Source organism: Saimiri boliviensis, chromosome 8, assembly GCF_048565385.1.
Source record: "Saimiri boliviensis isolate mSaiBol1 chromosome 8, mSaiBol1.pri, whole genome shotgun sequence".
NCBI classification, from domain to species: Eukaryota; Metazoa; Chordata; class Mammalia; order Primates; family Cebidae; genus Saimiri; species Saimiri boliviensis.
This window is the reverse complement of record NC_133456.1, coordinates 12319552-12337489: the sequence shown is the minus strand read 5'-3', so window position 1 is coordinate 12337489 and position 17938 is coordinate 12319552. Positions and strand designations below refer to the sequence as shown.

General features: G+C 45.2%; 1 protein-coding gene and 1 non-coding gene across 2 annotated transcripts in view; both read right to left on the bottom strand.

The window, feature by feature from the left end:
* Positions 1-17938, bottom strand: part of RHOA (ras homolog family member A) — a 58722-nt gene that overhangs the window by 31724 nt on the left and 9060 nt on the right. The window lies entirely within an intron of this gene.
* On the bottom strand, positions 17761-17867 carry LOC120367316 (U6 spliceosomal RNA). Its single transcript, XR_005581719.1, has one exon. It is a non-coding gene; the product is annotated as a U6 spliceosomal RNA (small nuclear RNA).

Below are 17938 nucleotides of genomic sequence, written 5' to 3'. Positions count from 1 at the left end.
CGGCAGGGGGGCCAGATAAATGGCCTCAGGGGGCTGCATGCGGCCCACGGGCCGTAGTTTGGGGACACCTGATCTATAGTATCCACAAACTGTGAGAAGCAATCAGCTGTGACAGTCCATGTGAGGATTTTCTTTTTTTTTTTTTTTTTTTTGAGACAGAGTTTCGCTCTTCTTGCCCAGGCTGGAGTGCAATGGCGTGATCTCGGCTCACCACAACCTCCGCCTCCTGGGTTCAGGCAATTCTCCTGCCTCAGCCTCCTGAGTAGCTGGGATTACAGGCACACGCCACCATGCCCAGCTAATTTTTTGTATTTTTAGTAGAGACGGGGTTTCACCATGTTGACCAGGATGGTCTCGATCTCTTGACCTCATGATCCACCCGCCTCGGCCTCCCAAAGTGCTGGGATTACAGGCTTGAGCCACTGCGCCCGGCTTTTTTTTTTTTTTTTTTTTAAAAAAAAGACAGAGTCTCTCACTCTGTCACCCAGGCTAGAAGTGCAGTGGCATGACCTCAGCTCACTATAGCCTCTGCCTCCTGAGTTCAAGCAATTCTCATGTCTCAGCCTCCTGAGTAGCTGAGATTACAGGAATGGACCATGCCCAGCTTTTTTTTTTTTTTTTTTTTTTTTTTTTTTTTTAATTTTGAGACAGAGTCTCACCCTATAGCCCAGACTGGAACGCAGTGGTATGATCTCAGTTCACTGCAACCTCTGCCACTGCATTCAAGCGACTCTCATGCCTCAGGCTCCTGAGTAGTTGGAATTACAGGTACCTGCTATCATGCCTGGCTAATTTTTGTAGTTTTAGTAGAGCCGGATTTTCACTATCTTGGCCAGGCTGGTCTTGAACTCCTGACCTCGTGATCCACCTGCCTCAACCTCCCAAAGTGTTGGCATTACAGGAGTGAGCCACCACTCCTGGCCTTAATTTCTGTATTTTTAGTAGACATTGGGTTTCAGTATATTGGCCAGGATGGTCTTGACTCCTGACTGCAAGAAATACACCCACCTTGGCCTCTCGGAGAGTGTTGGGATTACGGTGTGAGCCACCACGCCTGGCCCCATGTCAAGATTTAATTCACACCTTACCTGGGATGTTAATCGGTTTGAACTAGTCAACATGTAAAAGGAAAATACAGATGCAACAAAAGTTAGGCTGGAAAAACACATGGCTTAATCTTCTGTCTAGGATTCCAAGGAAAATTTACTAATTTTGATAGTGTGACACTAGAGAAACTGAAAAAACCTATTTCAGAAAAGGTCAAAGGAGTCATGGATATTAATATAAAAGATTAGGGGGCCGGGCATGGTGGCTCTTGCCTATAATCCCAGCATTCTAGGAGGACGAGCAGGGAGGATTACTTCAAGTTAGGAGTTCAAGATCAGCCTAACACAGTAAAACCCCGTCTGTACTAAAAATACAAAAATTAGCCAGGCGTGGTGGTGCACACCTGTAATCCCAGCTACTAGGGAGGCTAAGGCAAAAAGATCAATTGAATCCAGGAGACAGAGGCTGCAGTGAACCAAGATTGCACCACTGCCCTCCAGCCTGGGTGACAGAGTGAGACTGTCAAAAAAAAAAAAAAAAAAGGAAGTGGTTTGTGTGAGGCTGATCAGGGGCAATAAGAATTTGTGACAAGGGACCTGTGGTCCCAACTGATCTTAAGGCTGAGCCTGTCTCAAAAAAAAAAAAAAAAAAAAAGGCCAGCATAGTGTCCCACGCTTGTAATCTCAGCACTCTGGGAAGCCAAGGCAGGTAGATTGCTGAGCCCAGGAGTTTGAGACCAGCCTAGGCCATATGATAGAACCCCCATCTCTACAACAATTAGCCAAACATTGTGGTGTGCACGTGTGGTCTCAGCTACTCGGGATACTGAGGTGGGAGAATCGATTTAGCCTGGAAGGTCGAGGCTGCAGTGAGCCGTGATCATGCCACTGCATTCCATCCATCCTGGGTAACAGAGTGAAGCTCTCTCTGAAATGAAAAGTTGAGACAAGGCCACTGGGCCTGGCAAGGAGAAGATCAGCATTACACTGCAGTAGTGGGTGGTAGAGTGACTAAGAACGTGTAAAGGATGGATGGAAGCACTTAGAATTTATCTTTAAAGTACATAATTTTTTTTTTTTGAGACAGAGTCTTGCTCTGTCGTCCAGGCTAGAGTACAGTGGTGCAGTATCGGCTCACTGTAACCTCCACCTCCTGGGTTCCAGTGATTCTCCTGCATCAGCTTCCCGAGTAACTAGGATTACAGGTGCGTGCCACCATGCCTGGCTAATTTTTTAATTTTTAGTAGTGATGGAGTTTGACCATATTGGCCAGGCTGGTCTCAAACTCTTGACCTCAAGTGATTCACTTGCCTCAGCCTAGAGAAATGAGAAAATTTTCTCTAATGAAGAATAATGAAAAAGTCACCTAACAGTTCAACAAAGCAAAGACAAATAGAAAGCTGCTCAAATTTTGGCACCTGCGTAATAATTCACTGAGACATTTCAATGATAAAACTGATTAGGTATCTTCTCTCTCTCTACACACACACACACACACACACACACACACACACACACACACACCATTAATTACTGTGTCCCACTGCCTACAAAGTTGGCTTTAGTAATCAATTGTAATCCTAGCACTTTGGGAGGCCATGGTGGATGGACTCCTAGACCAGGAGTTTGAGACCAGCCTGGGCAACACGGCAAAACCATGTCTCTACAAAAAATACAAAGAATTTGCCAGGCATTGTAGCACGGGCCTGTAGTCCCAGCTACTCAGGAGGGTGAGGCAAGAGGATTGCTCGAGCTTGGGAGGTTGACTGCAGTGAGCTAGGATCACTCATTCTTCAAGGTCCATGTCAGATAGCTTTCCCCTTTATAGTCACATGGCTGCCAGTTATTAAAGACTACACGCCCTAGCATTAACTAACTGCAGCTAGGTGGGGTATTAAGGTCTGACCAAGGGACTGCACACAGAAAATGATGATGCAGAGAAGGGAGAACTGCCAGAGCAACATTATGAGATCATAGGGGAATGAGATTTAGCTTGCCAAGTGGAAGGGCTGACCATAGGTAGAACAATGGACTCCCAAGGGACTGATCCACAGGACAGAGGAAGAGGCAGACTACAACAGCCAAATGGAGCTATGTCAATAGATACAGTGAGAGACTCTTATTATTACTTTCATTTTTTCAATTAAGTAAGAAGCAAGATCATGACAGTTGATACAGGCAAGGGAAGGGAACAGGAGGTTTGAACCAAAGGAGATGGTGCTATATTAACCTTAAAGGCAGGAGAATAAATGAACTAAGGAATCTCAGTGGGACGGCTAGGCAGTGCTAAAAGCAGCCACCTTTGAGGTCAGGGGTCATGAGTTCAAAGTGAGACAAGTCAGTGAATTCCTTCTTTCACTACATTCGGTCATAAGCACATAATAACAGGTAAAGAGTAGGATTTAGGCTGGGCAAGGTGGCTCATGCCTGTAGTCCTAGCACTTTGGGAGACTGAGGTGGACAGATCACTTGAGATGAGGAGTTCGAGACCAGCCTGGCCAACATGGTAAAACCACGTCTCTACTAAATTAGCCAGACATGGTGGTGCGCTCCTGTGGTCCAAGCTACTAGGGAAGCTGAGGCACAAGAACAGCTTCAACCCAGGAGGCGGAGGTTGCAGTAAGCTTTGAGATTGCACAACTACACTCCAGCCTGGGTGACAGAGCAAGATTCTATCTTCTTTTTTTTTTTTTTTTAAAGTAAGATTTAAACCAGGGCTGAGATTTTGCCAGGTAAGATAAAATAAGAGACAGGACAAGGAGTTGAGAATATATAAAAGGTAGTAATTACATTAACAAACTTAAGGTGACAGGCAGTGAAAGAGTAGTAGTATAAATAGATTTTAAGCCCCAGTCGGGGCTTAAAGAATTTTGCTGTCAGGCCTAGCATGTTGGCTTACGCCTGTAATCCCAGCAGTTTTGGAGGCCAAAGTGGGTGGATCACCTGAGGTCAGGTGTTCAAGGCCAGCCTGGCTGACCTGGTGAAAACCCATCTCTATTAAAAATACAAAAACATTAGCTGGGCATGGTGGGGGCACCTGTAATCCCAGCTACTCAGGAAGCTGAAGCAGGAGAATCACTTGAACCCGGGAGGTGGAGTCTGCAGTAAGCCAAGATCATGCTACTGCACTCCAGCCTGGGCGACAGAGAGAGACTCCGCCTCAAAAAAAGAAAAAGAAAAAAAAAAAAAAAAAAAAACAGAGCAAAGAATTTTGCTGTCTGACTATTAAAAGGATTTAATACTGGTAGCACATGCCTGTAATCCCAGTTATTTGGGAAACTGAGGCAGAAGAACTGATGCCTCAGGAGGCAGAGGTTGCAGTTAGCCAAGATTGGGCCACTGCACTCCAGCCTGCATGAGAGAGCAAGACTCCATCTCAAAACAAACAAACAAACAAACAAAAAAACAAACAAACTTGTCTCAGAGATCATTAATGAATGATCTCTGAGATAAGATTTTTTTCTTTTTTTTTTTTCTTTTTTTTTGAGAGGGAGTTTCGCTCTTGTTACCCAGGCTGGAGTGCAATGGCGCGATCTCGGCTCACCACAACCTCCGCCTCCTGGGTTCAAGCAATTCTCCTGCCTCAGCCTCCTGAGTAGCTGGGATTACAGGCGTGTGCCACCATGCCCAGCTAATTTTTTGTATCTTTAGTAGAGACAGGGTTTCACCATGTTGACCAGGATGGTCTCGATCTCTTGACCTCGTGATCCACCCGCCTCAGCCTCCCAAACTGCTGGGATTACAGGCTTGAGCCACCGTGCCCGGCCTTTTTTTTTTTTTTTTTTTTTTTTTGAGAAGGAGTTTCGCTCTTGTTACCCAGGCTGGAGTGCAATGGCGCGATCTCGGCTCACCGCAACCTCCGCCTCCTGGGTTCAGGCAATTCTCCTGCCTCAGCCTCCTGAGTAGCTGGGATTACAGGCACGTGCCACCATGCCCAACTAATTTTTTGTATTTTTAGTAGAGACGGGGTTTCACCATGTTGACCAGGATGGTCTCGATCTCTTGACCTTGTGATCCACCCGCCTCGGCCTCCCAAAGTGCTGGGATTACAGGCTTGAGCCACTGCGCCAGGCCAAGATAAGATTATTAAATGAAAAGGGTGAGGTGCCAAGTATGTAATATGCTATCATACCATTGGGTAATGGCAGGATGTACAGATATACAGAACAGGACCTGATAGAGGTACATAATAAATATTCACTGAGGAACAATAAACACTGGTATATGCACAGACTATCTCTAGAATAATACACAGAAAAAACTGGTTTTCCCCAGAAAGGGTCTCACCAGTGGAGTGATCATGACTTATTGCAGCCTGGAACTCCTGGGCTCACCTCAGCTGCCCAAAGTGCTGGGATTATATGCACTGGACCACAAGAAACACAGCAGGCACCTCTAGGGCCATATATCCTTTTGCACTGTTTTAAATTTACCAAATGAAACTATTATGTGAATAAGTTAAAATTTTAAATATATGGACTTGGAGAAACACATATAGATAACATGAAGGGGTTAAGAAATAAAGCAATACACATGTAAAAATCAATCTTGGGATCTGATCTCCAGAAACTACAGAAGCATACTGCCTCCTTCTCCCCCATCTTCCCTAGTCTAACCAAAACCGGCCACATCCTACCTCCTGTTTCCTATAAGGAGATAAAACAAGATTATCTGTGTTCAGGCCATGGGCTGACTCCCACTACTTACAACATTTCCCTCTACCTCATTTAAGGTCAAGAGTTACATCCTAGGCCAGGCGCGGTGGCTCAAGCCTGTAATCCCAGCACTTTGGGAGGCCGAGGCGGGTGGATCACGAGGTCAAGAGATCAAGACCATCCTGGTCAACAAGGTGAAACCCTGTCTCTACTAAAAATATGAAAAATTAGCTGGGCATGGTGACACGTGCCTGTAATCCCAGATACTCAGGAGGTTCAGGCAGGAGAATTGCCTGAACCCAGGAGGCGGAGGTTGCGGTGAGCCGAGATCGCGCCATTGCACTCCAGCCTGGGTAACAAGAGTGAAACTCTGTCTCAAAAAAAAAAAAAAAAAAAAGAGTTACATCCTCACCAGCAGAGGCCTCCATGGCTCCCTAGCTACTTGACTACAAATTCTTCTTCATCCCTTAACTCCTATAGCACTTCATCTATTCGGTGCTGTTTCATGCCTGTGTGAGCTTGAATCACTTAATACTTTGTTCTGGGCCAGGCACGGTGGCTCACGTTTGTAATCCCAGCACTTTAGGAGGCCGAGGCGGGTGGATTATGAGGTCAAGAGATTGAGACCATCCTGGTCAACATGGTGAAACCCCGTCTCTACTAAAATACAAAAATTAGCCGGGCATGGGGGTGCACACCTGTAGTCCCAGCTACTCAGGAGGCTGAGGTAGGAGAATTGCCTGAAGCCAGGAGCCGGAAGTTGCAGTGAGCACAGATCGTGCCACTGCACTCCAGCCTGGGTAACAAGAGCGAAACTCCATCTCAAAAAAAAATACAAAAAACAAAAACTTTGTTCTGGTATAGAGAAAGCCGTATCAGGACTTGGTGCCATGTGTCTGTAGTCCTAGCTACTCAGGAGGCTGAGGTAGGTGGAGTTGAGCCCAGAAGTTCAAGGCTGCAGTGAGCTATGATCATGCCACTGCACTCCAGCCTGGATGACAGGGCAAGACTGTTACCAAAAAGGTGGAGTGGGGAGATGGTATATGAAAGAGTTAATTTTCTATCTTTTTTAAAGGTAACTTTCAAAAGTCCAAATTACTATTAGACACTAGCCTTCAAATTTACTTCCCCTAAGTTACTTCTGAATTGGCCTTAAATCTCATCATTCAAGTAGGAAGTTACTTCTTTACAAATAAGATCTACAAGTAACAGCACATAGTATGTAAAACTCCAGACCAGATGTGGTGGCTCACACCTGCAATCCCAGGACTTTGGGAGTTGGAGACCATTCTGGGCAATATAATAAGACCCCATCTCTTAAAAAAAAATATGAAAACAGCCAGGAATGGTGGCTTGTATCTATAATTCCAGCACTTCTGGAGAACAAGGTGGATGGATCACTTGAGCCCAAGAGTTTGAGACCTCAGTTGGACAATATGGCTAAACCCTGTCTCTAGAAAATAATATAATAATTAGCCAACTGAACACAGTGGCTTGCACCTGTAGCCCCAGCTACTGGGGAGGCTGAGGAGGAATAATCACCTGAGCCCAGGAAGTCAAGGCTGCAGTGAGCTGTGATCACACCACTGCACTCCAACCTGGGTGTCAGAGTGAGATCCTGTCTCAAAAAACAAATAAATAGCCAGGTGCAGTGGTGTATGCCTGTAGTCCCAACTACTTATGAGGCTGAAAGGGGAGAATCACTTGAGCCCAAGAGTTGGATGTAGTGAGCTATGATGGTGCCGCTGCACTCCAGGCTGAGTGACAGAGCAAGAACCTGATTCTAAAAACCACCTAACTAAATAAATAAATAATGCACAACAGACCCGCCCATAATGGCCTCTCTGTTCCTAGGAGTACGATAGTTTTTGGTTTGGGGGACTTGCTTCAAACATACCACAGATCCTTTGGGGGATCTTTTCCTGTTCAGCCAAGGCTACCTTTGATGCCATCTCTAAGACTTACAGCTACCTGACCCCTGACCTATCAGGAATTCACTGACCACCACATGAAGACCCACACCAGAGTCTGCATGCAGAGGACCAAGGCTCCAGCTGTGGCTAAACATAGGGTTTTTATACAAGAAAAATAAAGTGAATCAACCCTCAAAAGATCAATAAATAAAATACAACTTAAATTAGCTGAATAATTTGGCAAGTTATTTATAAACCATGCCATTTTTAAATACTTTCTTACACTCATAGCAGATCTGCCTCTGCACAATTTTCACCTTACTTTTGGCATATAATAAAGCACAAAAGAAGTCTGAGGCGGTGCTAGTAGCTTATAATGAATGCATTATAAAGACATTCATCAGCCAAACAATCATTATAAGCAGACACAAAACAGTTCTCAAGCCAAGAAATAAGTAGATATAATTCAACTGGGCCAGTCACAATGGCTCACACCTATAATCCAAGCATTTTGGGAGGCTGAGAAGGGCAGATCACCTGGGTCAAGAGTTCGAAACCAGCCTGGCCAACATGGTGAAACCCTACCACTAATAAAAATACAAAAATTAGCTGGGCATGGTGATGGGTGCCTGTAATCCCAGCCACTTGGGAGGCTGAGGAAGGAGAATCACTGTAGCCCAGGAGGCAGAGGTTGCGGTGAGCCAGGATGACGCCACTGCACTCCAGCCTGGGCAACAAGAGCAAAACTCCATCTCAAAAAAATGACTAATTCAACACACTTATGATAAATTATAATTTTACCTCATGATTCTGCAAAGATCAAATTCTGCAAAAGAAACAGTGATGATTACAGCAAGCTTTCTACCATTTCTCAACCACCCAAGAAAGAATTTACACAGCACAGCTCTGAACATATCTTAATTTTAACATTTGTACTGCATCTGTTACCTTATTTTCATTTACTTTATTTATTTACTTATTTATTTTTTGAGCCAAGGTCTCGCTCTATCACCCAGGCTGGAGTGCAGTGGCACAATCTCAGCTCACTGCAGCCGCTGCCTCCTGGGTTCAGGTGATTCTCCTCCCTCCTGAGCAGCTGAGACTACAGGCGGCAACACCAGGCCAAGCTAATTTTTATAATTTTTTTGTAGAGACGGGGTCTCACCATGTTGGCCAAGCTGCTCTCAAACTCTTGGCCTCAGGTGATCTGCCTGCCTTGACCTCCCTGAGAGATGGGATTACAGGCATGAGCCACTGGACTTAGCCTACATTTGTTACTTTAAAAACATAAAATACCTGTCAGGAGGAAATTTATTAAAGAAGTAAAAAAAAAAACCAAAAAAAAAAAAACAAAAAAACCCCATAAAATACTAGACACTTTTGACACCAAAGAGAAAATTCAAAAGATAATCTCACTTGATAATAAATCAGAATGACAAAATAAATGACATTTAAAATGACAGATAACTGTAAACACAGAGGACCCAACAGCTTAGAAGTTACTCCATTCCTAACACTTACCTTGTTGACATCCATATGCCTCAATTATATAATCCAGTTGAAACTTTGTTTTCTAATTCTTTTCCCAAATAAGTTATTATAAATCAGTACTGCACAGATGACTTTTTTTTTTTTTTTTTTTTTGAGACGGATTCTTGCCCTGTTGCCCAGGATGGAGCGCAGTGGCACAATTTCAGCTCACTTCGGCCTCCGCCTCCTGGGTTCAAGCAATTCTCCTGTTTCAGCCTCCCCAGTAGCTGGGACTATAGGCACATGACACCACGCCCAGCTAATTTGTATTTTTTGCAGAGATGGGGATTCACCATGTTGGCCAGGCTAGTCTCAAATTCCTGACCTCACGTGATCCACCGGAACTGGCTTCCCAAAGTGCTGGGATTACAGACATGAGCCACAGATGGCTACTACAAAAGCAAATGTTGGCTGGGTGCACTGGCTCATGCCTATAATCTCCTCACTTTGGAAGGCATATATGGGCAGATCACATGAGGTCAGAAGTTCAAGACCAGCCTGACCAACACAGTGAAACTCCATCTCTACTAAAAATACAAAAATTAGCCAGGTGTGGTGGTGCATGCCTGTAATCCCAGCTACTTGGGAAGCTGAGACAGGAATATCATTTGAACCATGGAGGTAGAAGTCACAGTGAGCCGATAATGCACCACTACACTCCAGCCTGGGCAAGAGAGCAAGACTCACACAAAAAATACGTTACACCGGGTGCAGTGCCTCATGCCTGTAATCCCAGCACTTTGGGAGGCCAAGGCAGGAGAATCATGAGGTTCAGGAGTTCAAGACCAGCCAGGCCAATACCCTGAAACCCCATCTCTACGAAACACACACACACACACACACACACACACACACACATACACACACACACACACACACAAATTAGCATGGTGATGTGCACTGTAATCCCAGCCACTGGGGAGGCTGAGGTAGGAGAATCACTTGAACCCATAAGGTGGAGGTTGTAGTAAGATGAGATCACACCACTGCACTCCAGCCTGGACAAAAGAATAAGACTGTCTCAAAAAGTAAAAAATGGCCGGGCTTGGTGCTCACGCCTGTAATCCCAGCACTTTGGGAGGGCAAGACAGGAGGATCATGAAGTCAGGAGATCGAGACCATCCTGGCCAACATGGTGAAGCCCCATCCCTACTAAAAATACAAAAATTAGCTAGGCATGGTGGTGTGTACCTATAGACCCAGCTACGTCAGAGGCTGAGGCAGAAGAATCACTTGAACCCAGGAGGCGGAGGTTGCAGTGAGCCGAGATCGCGCCACTGTACTCTAGCCTGGCGACAGAGCAAGACTCTGTCTAAAAATATAGTAATAATAAATAATAATAAAATAAAAATACTAAATAAATGCAAATGTCTAGTCTTTTGGAGATTAAACTTCTCAATACCCGCCTGGCCAATGAAACCCCTTTTCTACTAAAAATACAAAAATCAGCCAGGCATGGTAGCGCGTGCCTGTTGTCCCAGCTACTTGGGAAGCTGAGACTGAAGAATCACTTGAAACCAGGAGAGGGAGGCTGCAATGAGCAGAGATCACCCCACTGCACTCCAGTCTGTGCAACAGAGACTCCATCTCCAAAAAGGAAGAAAGTCCTGTGAATTTCATTAAGAGAAATAATGAGATTGGTATACATAAAATCTTCATCTCAAACGTGGGTTTTGTTGATGTTAGTTTCTGTGAGAGGGAGTGGCGTCAACGTAAGCAGTACAAAAAGTATTTTGGTTGAAGTTTAGGTACAAAGTGTCATACTGCAAATAAGGAAATAACTAAAAATCCCAAGAAACTGACCTAAGAAATCATAGTAAAACCCAACCACATGGTGGCTCATGCCTGTAATCCTAACACTTTGAGAGGCTGTGGCAGGCAGAGCTACTGAGATCAGGAGTTTGAGACCAGCCTGACCAACATGGTGAAACTCCATCTCCACTAAAAACACAAAAAGTAGCTGGGCGTGGTGGCACATGCCTGTAATTCCAGCTACTCCGGGGTGTGGCGGGGGGGAAGGAAGAAGAAATCATGTTTTAAGAGCCCAAATTTTAGGATGTTTTATTGTTTTGGCTGAGGGTGATTATATGCTTTGGGTTTTACTATAATTTCTTTTTCTTTTTCTTTTTTTTTTTTTTTTTTTGAGACGGGAGTTTCGCTCTTGTTACCCAGGCTGGAGTGCAATGGCACGATCTCAGCTCACCGCAACCTCCGCCTCCTGGGTTCAGGCAATTCTCCTGCCTCAGCCTCCTGAGTAGCTGGGATTACAGGCACGCACCACCATGCCCAGCTAATTTTTTGTGTTTTTTTTAGTAGAGACGGGGTTTCATCATGTAGACCAGGATGGTCTCGATTTCTTGACCTCGTGATCCACCCGCCTCGGCCTCCCAAAGTGCTGGGATTACAGGCTTGAGCCACCACGCCCGGCCCAATTTCTTTTTCTTGAGACAGAGTTTTGCTCTCGTTTCCCAGGCTAGAGTACAGTGGCGCAATCTCGGCTCACTGCAACTTCCACCTCCTAGTTTCAAGCTACTCTCCTTCCTCAGTCTCCTGAGTAGCTGGGATTACAGGCACCCGCCACCACGCTCCCACTAATTTTTTTTTTCTTTTAAGACAAATCTAAGATAGTAAGCTAATTTTTTTGTATTTTTGTATTTTTAGTAAAGACAGGATTTTGCCATGTTGGCCAGGCTGGTCTCAAACTACTGACCTCAGGTGATTTGCCCGCCTCGGCCTCCCAAAGTGCAGGAATTACAGGTGTGAGCCACTGAGCCCCGCCCATCTCCTACCATTCTCTTTTTCTTTGAGACAGCCCAGGCTGAAGTGCAATGGTGTGATCTTGGCTCACCACAACCTCTGCCTTCCAGGTTCAAGCCATTCTCCTGCCTCAGCCTCCCAAATAGCTGGGATTACAGGCATGTGCCACCATGCCCAGCTAATTTTTAAAATATTTTTAGTAGAGACAGGGTTTCTCCATGTTGGACAGGCTGGTCTCAAACTCCTGACCTCAGGTGATTCCCTCCACCTTGGCCTCCCGAAGTGCTGGGATTACAGGCGTGAGCCACCACGCCTGGCCTTCCTACATTCACTACCTTCTCACACAAGCATGTATTTTTCTTTTTTGTTGTTTTTTCTTAATAGAGATGGAGTTTCACTATGTTGCTCAGGCTGGTCTTGAACTCCTGACCTTGTGATCTGCCTGCCTTGGCCTCCCAAAGTGAAGGGATTACAGGCATGAGCCACCGCGCCCAGCAGCATGCATTTTTCTAAACTGCTGTGAACTGTGCTACTGACCAATCAGACTTGCAGATTTGTCTAAAATAAGGGCACATAATTTCCCTACAAAGTTTCTACTTGCCAAACTCCATTAATGTAAGAAACATCCTTCTTATTCACCATTGTTGGACAAGCACAGGCACAAGCACACAGAGTGGTGGGCTCAAATAAACTGTTGAAAAAACAAATTTCTAGAAGCAAAGAAACATTATATAACCAATTTGTGGCACAAAGATTTTAAAAAGAAAATGGTTTCACAATATACTGACTGCGCATCATAGTCAATCAGCTGTGCACCATACTGGTGAGGCTACCCCTTAGGATATTTTAGTAGAAGAATTCGGCCAGGTGCAGTGGCTCATGCCTGTAATCCTGGAACTTTGGGAGGCCGAGGCAGGTGGATCACTTGAGGCCAGGAGTTCAAGGCCAGCTTGACCAACCTGGCGAAACGCCGTTTCAACTAAAAATACAAAACTTAGCAAGGCGTGAAAGCTCACAGCTGTAATCCAAGCTATTTCGGATGCCGCAGTGAGATAATTGGTTAAACTTGAGAGTCAGAGGTTGCACTGAGACAAGATGGCACCACTGTATTCCAGCCTGGGCAACAGAGTGAGACACTGTCTCAAAACGGGAAAAAAAATTTAAAAATAAATAAAACCCCAAAACTGTTTCAATGCCAATTAGTAGAAACCTAGCCTATCTATCAACTCCAAGTTCACCCACACCCAGGACTGTGCCTCGCACAGAGGAAACACCATTAAACATTTGAGAAACAAAGCCAGGCGCAGAGGCTCACAGCTGCAATCCTAGCACTTTGGGAGGCCACGTCAGGCGGATCTCCTGAGATCAGGAGTTTGAGACCAGCCTAGCCAACATGGCAAAATCCCATCTCTACAAAAACGCAAAAATAAAATTAGCCAGGCATGGTGATGGGCGCCTGCAATCCCAGCCACTCAGGAGGCTGAGGCAGGAGAATCACTTTAACACAGGAGGCAGAGGTTGCAGTGAGCAAAAATAACGTCACTGCACTCCAGCCTGGATGACAATAGCAAAACTCTGTCTCAAAAAATATTTAAAAAATTAAAAATAAGGAAATGAAGTTGAAAACATAAAGCTGTTTATTTTGTTTACTGGCTGAATGGGAAATTCCTGGTGAAAGAGCTAAACTATCATCCACCCATCTGTCCATAACGAACTTGAGCCTGGTATAGGTGGAGTACTGCTTATCCAAAATGCTTGGACCTGGAAGTGTTTCAGATTTCAGAATTTCTTCAGACTTTGGAATATCTGCATTATACTTACTGGTTCAGTATCCCAAATCCAAAAATTCTAAGCTTAAAATGCTCCTCTAGGAATTTCCTTTGAATGCCATGTCAGCACCCAAAAAGGATTCTGAAGCATTTCAGACGCTCAAACTGTACTGCCATTATTTGGCTACCCTGATCAAGTGGCTGCCAAGGGTTGCTGTTAGTTCAAGAGCTTTCCCTTCTATAGCAGTAAGGGCACTGGGAAATCAAGAGCAGCAGGTGTAACGCACATGGTGGCAAGCAATGAAGAAAATCTTCAACTGACTGCCAAGTAAAAATCACTTCAAGTTTAAGTTCTTTGGGGACAGAGAGGTAAGGAACACTCCCTGAGGTAACATACCTTCAAGTTCCCTAAATAAGAGCGTGAAATCATTTTTTTTTTTTTTGAGATGGAGTTTCGCTCTTGTTACCCAGGTTGGAGTGCAATGGCGCGATCTCGGCTCACCGCAACCTCCGCCTCCTGGGTTCAGGCAATTCTCCTGCCTCAGCCTCCTGAGCAGCTGGGATTACAGGCACGCGCCACCATGCCCAGCTAATTTTTTGCATTTTTAGTAGAGACGGGGTTTCGCCATGTTGACCAGGATGGTTTCGATCTCTTGACCTTGTGATCCACCCACCTTGGCCTCCCAAAGTGCTGGGATTACAGGCTTGAGCCACCGCGCCTGGCCGTGAAACCATCTTTTTAAATATTATTTGTATCCGAGTCACTGCACCAAAAAAATAAAATAAATATTATAAGGTTATTATAAATATTATATTCCAATTCACATTTTAATTAATTATAATATTAAGTTAATACTATAAATATTATAAGGTTAACCTTCAATGGTTACAGAGAATCAGGATCTGACTTTGTTTGATCTAATTTTCAACTTATGTCTCCTTTAAGACAGTACTCGTCTGGCAAGACTGACAGAGAAGAATGAACCATTAGGTAGCCCCCAGTGAGCTGGCTAAGAATTTCTATGTGCTTAACGTAAACCTTATTGTAGAATTTTACTTTTACCCAGTATATATATTTCTTTTTTCTTTCTTTTTTTTTTTTGAGACGGAGTTTCGCTCGTTACCCAGGCTGGAGTGCAATGGCACGATCTCGACTCACCGCAACTCCGCCTCCTGGGTTCGGGCAATTCTCCTGCCTCAGTGTCCTGAGTAGCTCGGATTATAGGCATGTGCCACCATGCCCAGCTACTTTTTTGTATTTTTAGTAGAGACAGGGTTTCACCATGTTGACCAGGATGGTGTCGATCTCTTGGACCTCGTGATCCACCTGCCTCGGCCTCCCAAAGTGCTGGGATTACAGGCTTGAGCCACCGCACCCGGCCTGCATGTATATTTCTTAAAACAAAAAAACTAGTCAGATGCAGTGGCTCACACATGTAATCCCAACACTGTGAGAACTGAGCTCAGGAGTTGAAGACCAGCCTGGACAACATGGCAAAACCTCATCTCTATAAAAAATAAATAAATTAGGCCAAGCGCGGTGGCTCACGCCTGTAATTCTAGCATTTTGGGAGGTCAAGATGGGCGGACTGCCTGAGGTCAGGAGTTCGAGACCAGCCTGACCAACAAGGTGAAACCCCATCTCTATTAAAAATAGAAAAATTGGCCGGGCGCGGTGGCTCAAGCCTGTAATCCCAGCACTTTGGGAGGCCGAGGCGGGTGGATCACGAGGTCGAGAGATCGAGACCATCCTGGTCAACATGGTGAAACCCCGTCTCTACTAAAAATACAAAAACTAGCTGGGCGTGGTGGCACATGCCTGTAATCCCAGCTACTTAGGAGGCTGAGGCAGGAGAATTGCCTGAGCCCAGGAGGCGGAGGTTGCGGTGAGCCGAGATCGCGCCATTGCACTCCAGCCTGGGTAACAAGAGCGAAACTCCTTCTCAAAAAAAAAAAAAAAAAAAAAAAAAAAAAATAGAAAAATTAGCCAGGTGTGGTGGCAGCTGCCTGATATCCCAGCTACTTGGGAGGCTGAGGCAGAATAATCACTTGAACCTGGAGGCGGAGCTTGCAGTGAGCCAAGATCATGCCATTGTACTCCAGACTAGGCGACAAGAGTGAGAATTTGTCTCGAAAATAAATGAATGAATAAATAAGAGCCAGGAGCTGTGGCTACCACCTGTAATCCCAGCACTTTGGGAGGCTGAAGCAGGTGGATCACCTGAGGTCAGGAGTTCGAGACCAGCCTGGCCAACATAGTGAAACCCCATTTCCCAGCTACTTGGAAGGCTGACGCAGGAGAATCACCTGAACCTGGGAGGCGGACGTTGCAGTGAGCCAAGATCGTGCCACTGCATTCCAGCCTGGGCGACAGAGCTAGAATCCATCAATGGGTAGGGGGAAGGCTGGGCTCAGTGGCTCACCCCTGTAATCCCAGCACTTCATGAGGCTTAGGTGGGCGAATCATGAAGTCAAGAGATCGAGCCCATTTTGGACAACATAGTGAAACCCCGTCTCTACTAAAAATACAAAAATTAGCCAGGCAGGGTGGTGGCACATGCCTGTAGTCCCAGCTATTTGAGAGGCTGAGGCAGGAGAATTGCTCAAACCTAGGAGGTGGAGGTGGCAGTGAGCCAAAATCACACTAGTGCATTCCAGCCTGGCGACAGAATGAGACTCTGACTCAAAAAAAAAAAACAAAAAACCACACACACCACACACACACACACACACACACACACACACACACACACACAAAGCCAGGTGCAGTGGCTCACACTTGTAATGCCAGCACTTTGGGAGGCCGAGGCAGGTGGCTCTTGAGGTCAGGAGATAGAGACTATCCTGGCCAATATAATGAAACCCCTTATCTACTAAAAATACACAAATTAGCTGGGCATGGGCCGGGCACAGTGGCTCACGCCTGTAATCCCAACACTTTGGAAGGCCGAGGTGGCCAGATTGCCTGAGGCTGAGTTTGAGACCAGACTGCCCAACATGGTGAAACCCTGTCTCTACTAAAAACATAAAAATCCGCCAGGTGTAGTGGTGGGCGCTTGTAATCCCAGCTACTTGGGAGGCTGAGATAGGAGCATCACTTGAATCTGGGAGGCAGAGGTTGCAGTGTGCCAAGCTCAGGCCACTGCACTCCAGCCTGGGTAACAAGAGTGAAACTCAGTCTCAAAAAAAAAAAAAAGAGAAGAAAAAATCTTGGCCAGGAGCAGTAGCTCACACCCATAATCCCAGCACTCTAGGGAGGCTAAGGCGGGTAGATCGCCTAAGGTCAGGAGTTTTGAGACCAGCCTGGCCAACATGGTAAAACTCTGTCTCTCTAATATACAAATATTAGCTGGGGGTGGTGGGGGCGCCTGTAATAGAGCTACTCAAGAGGTTAAGCCACGAGAATTGCTTGAACTCAGAAGGTGGAGGTTGTAGTGAGTTGGCACTCCAGGCTGGGAGACAAGAGTTAAAAAAAAAAAAAAAAAGATGCAATATCAAGTAACATTGGAAAATGTGACGAAAAATGTAACTTTCTAAATAATAAGCTTGTAAGATAAAGTGTGCATAGCTGGTACATATCAAATAAATGCTTCTGACCTAAAAATTGCAGCCTCTCAGCCACAGTTCACCAAATACACACAACAGAATTGACACAGAGCTGTTTAAGAACCCTTCATTTTCAAAAGGTGTTAAGGGCCAGCCCAGAGGCCAAGATGGGAGAATTACATGAGGTTAGGAGTTCGAGACCAGCCTGGCCAACATGCTGAAACCCCGTCTCCATTAAAATCACAAAAATTAGCCAGGCATGGTAGCACACACCCATAATCCCAGCTACATGGGAAGCTGAGGCAGGAGAATTGCCTGAATGCAAGAGATGGAGGATGCAGTGAGCTGAGATCTCAACACTACACTGCAACCTGGACAAGAGTGACTACTGCTTCAAAAAAAAGGAAACAAAGAGGTGATGCAAGCAGATAATAGCGGGAAAAAAATCTCCACCTCTCCATCTACTAGTGTGCAGAAAATACAAGACAAAGATTCTTATCATGTTATTAATTAAATTCAAAATTTCTTTTTTTTGAAGTTTTTCAAAATTACGGAATGCTTCACAATTCTGAGTGTCATCCTTTCACAGGGGCCATGCTAATCTTCTCTGTAGCTTTCCAATTTTAGTATATGTGCTGCCAAAGCGAGCACAAACTTCAAAATTTCATGGGCTGGACAGAGTGGCGCAAATCTATAATCAAGGCACTGTGGGAGGCTGAGGC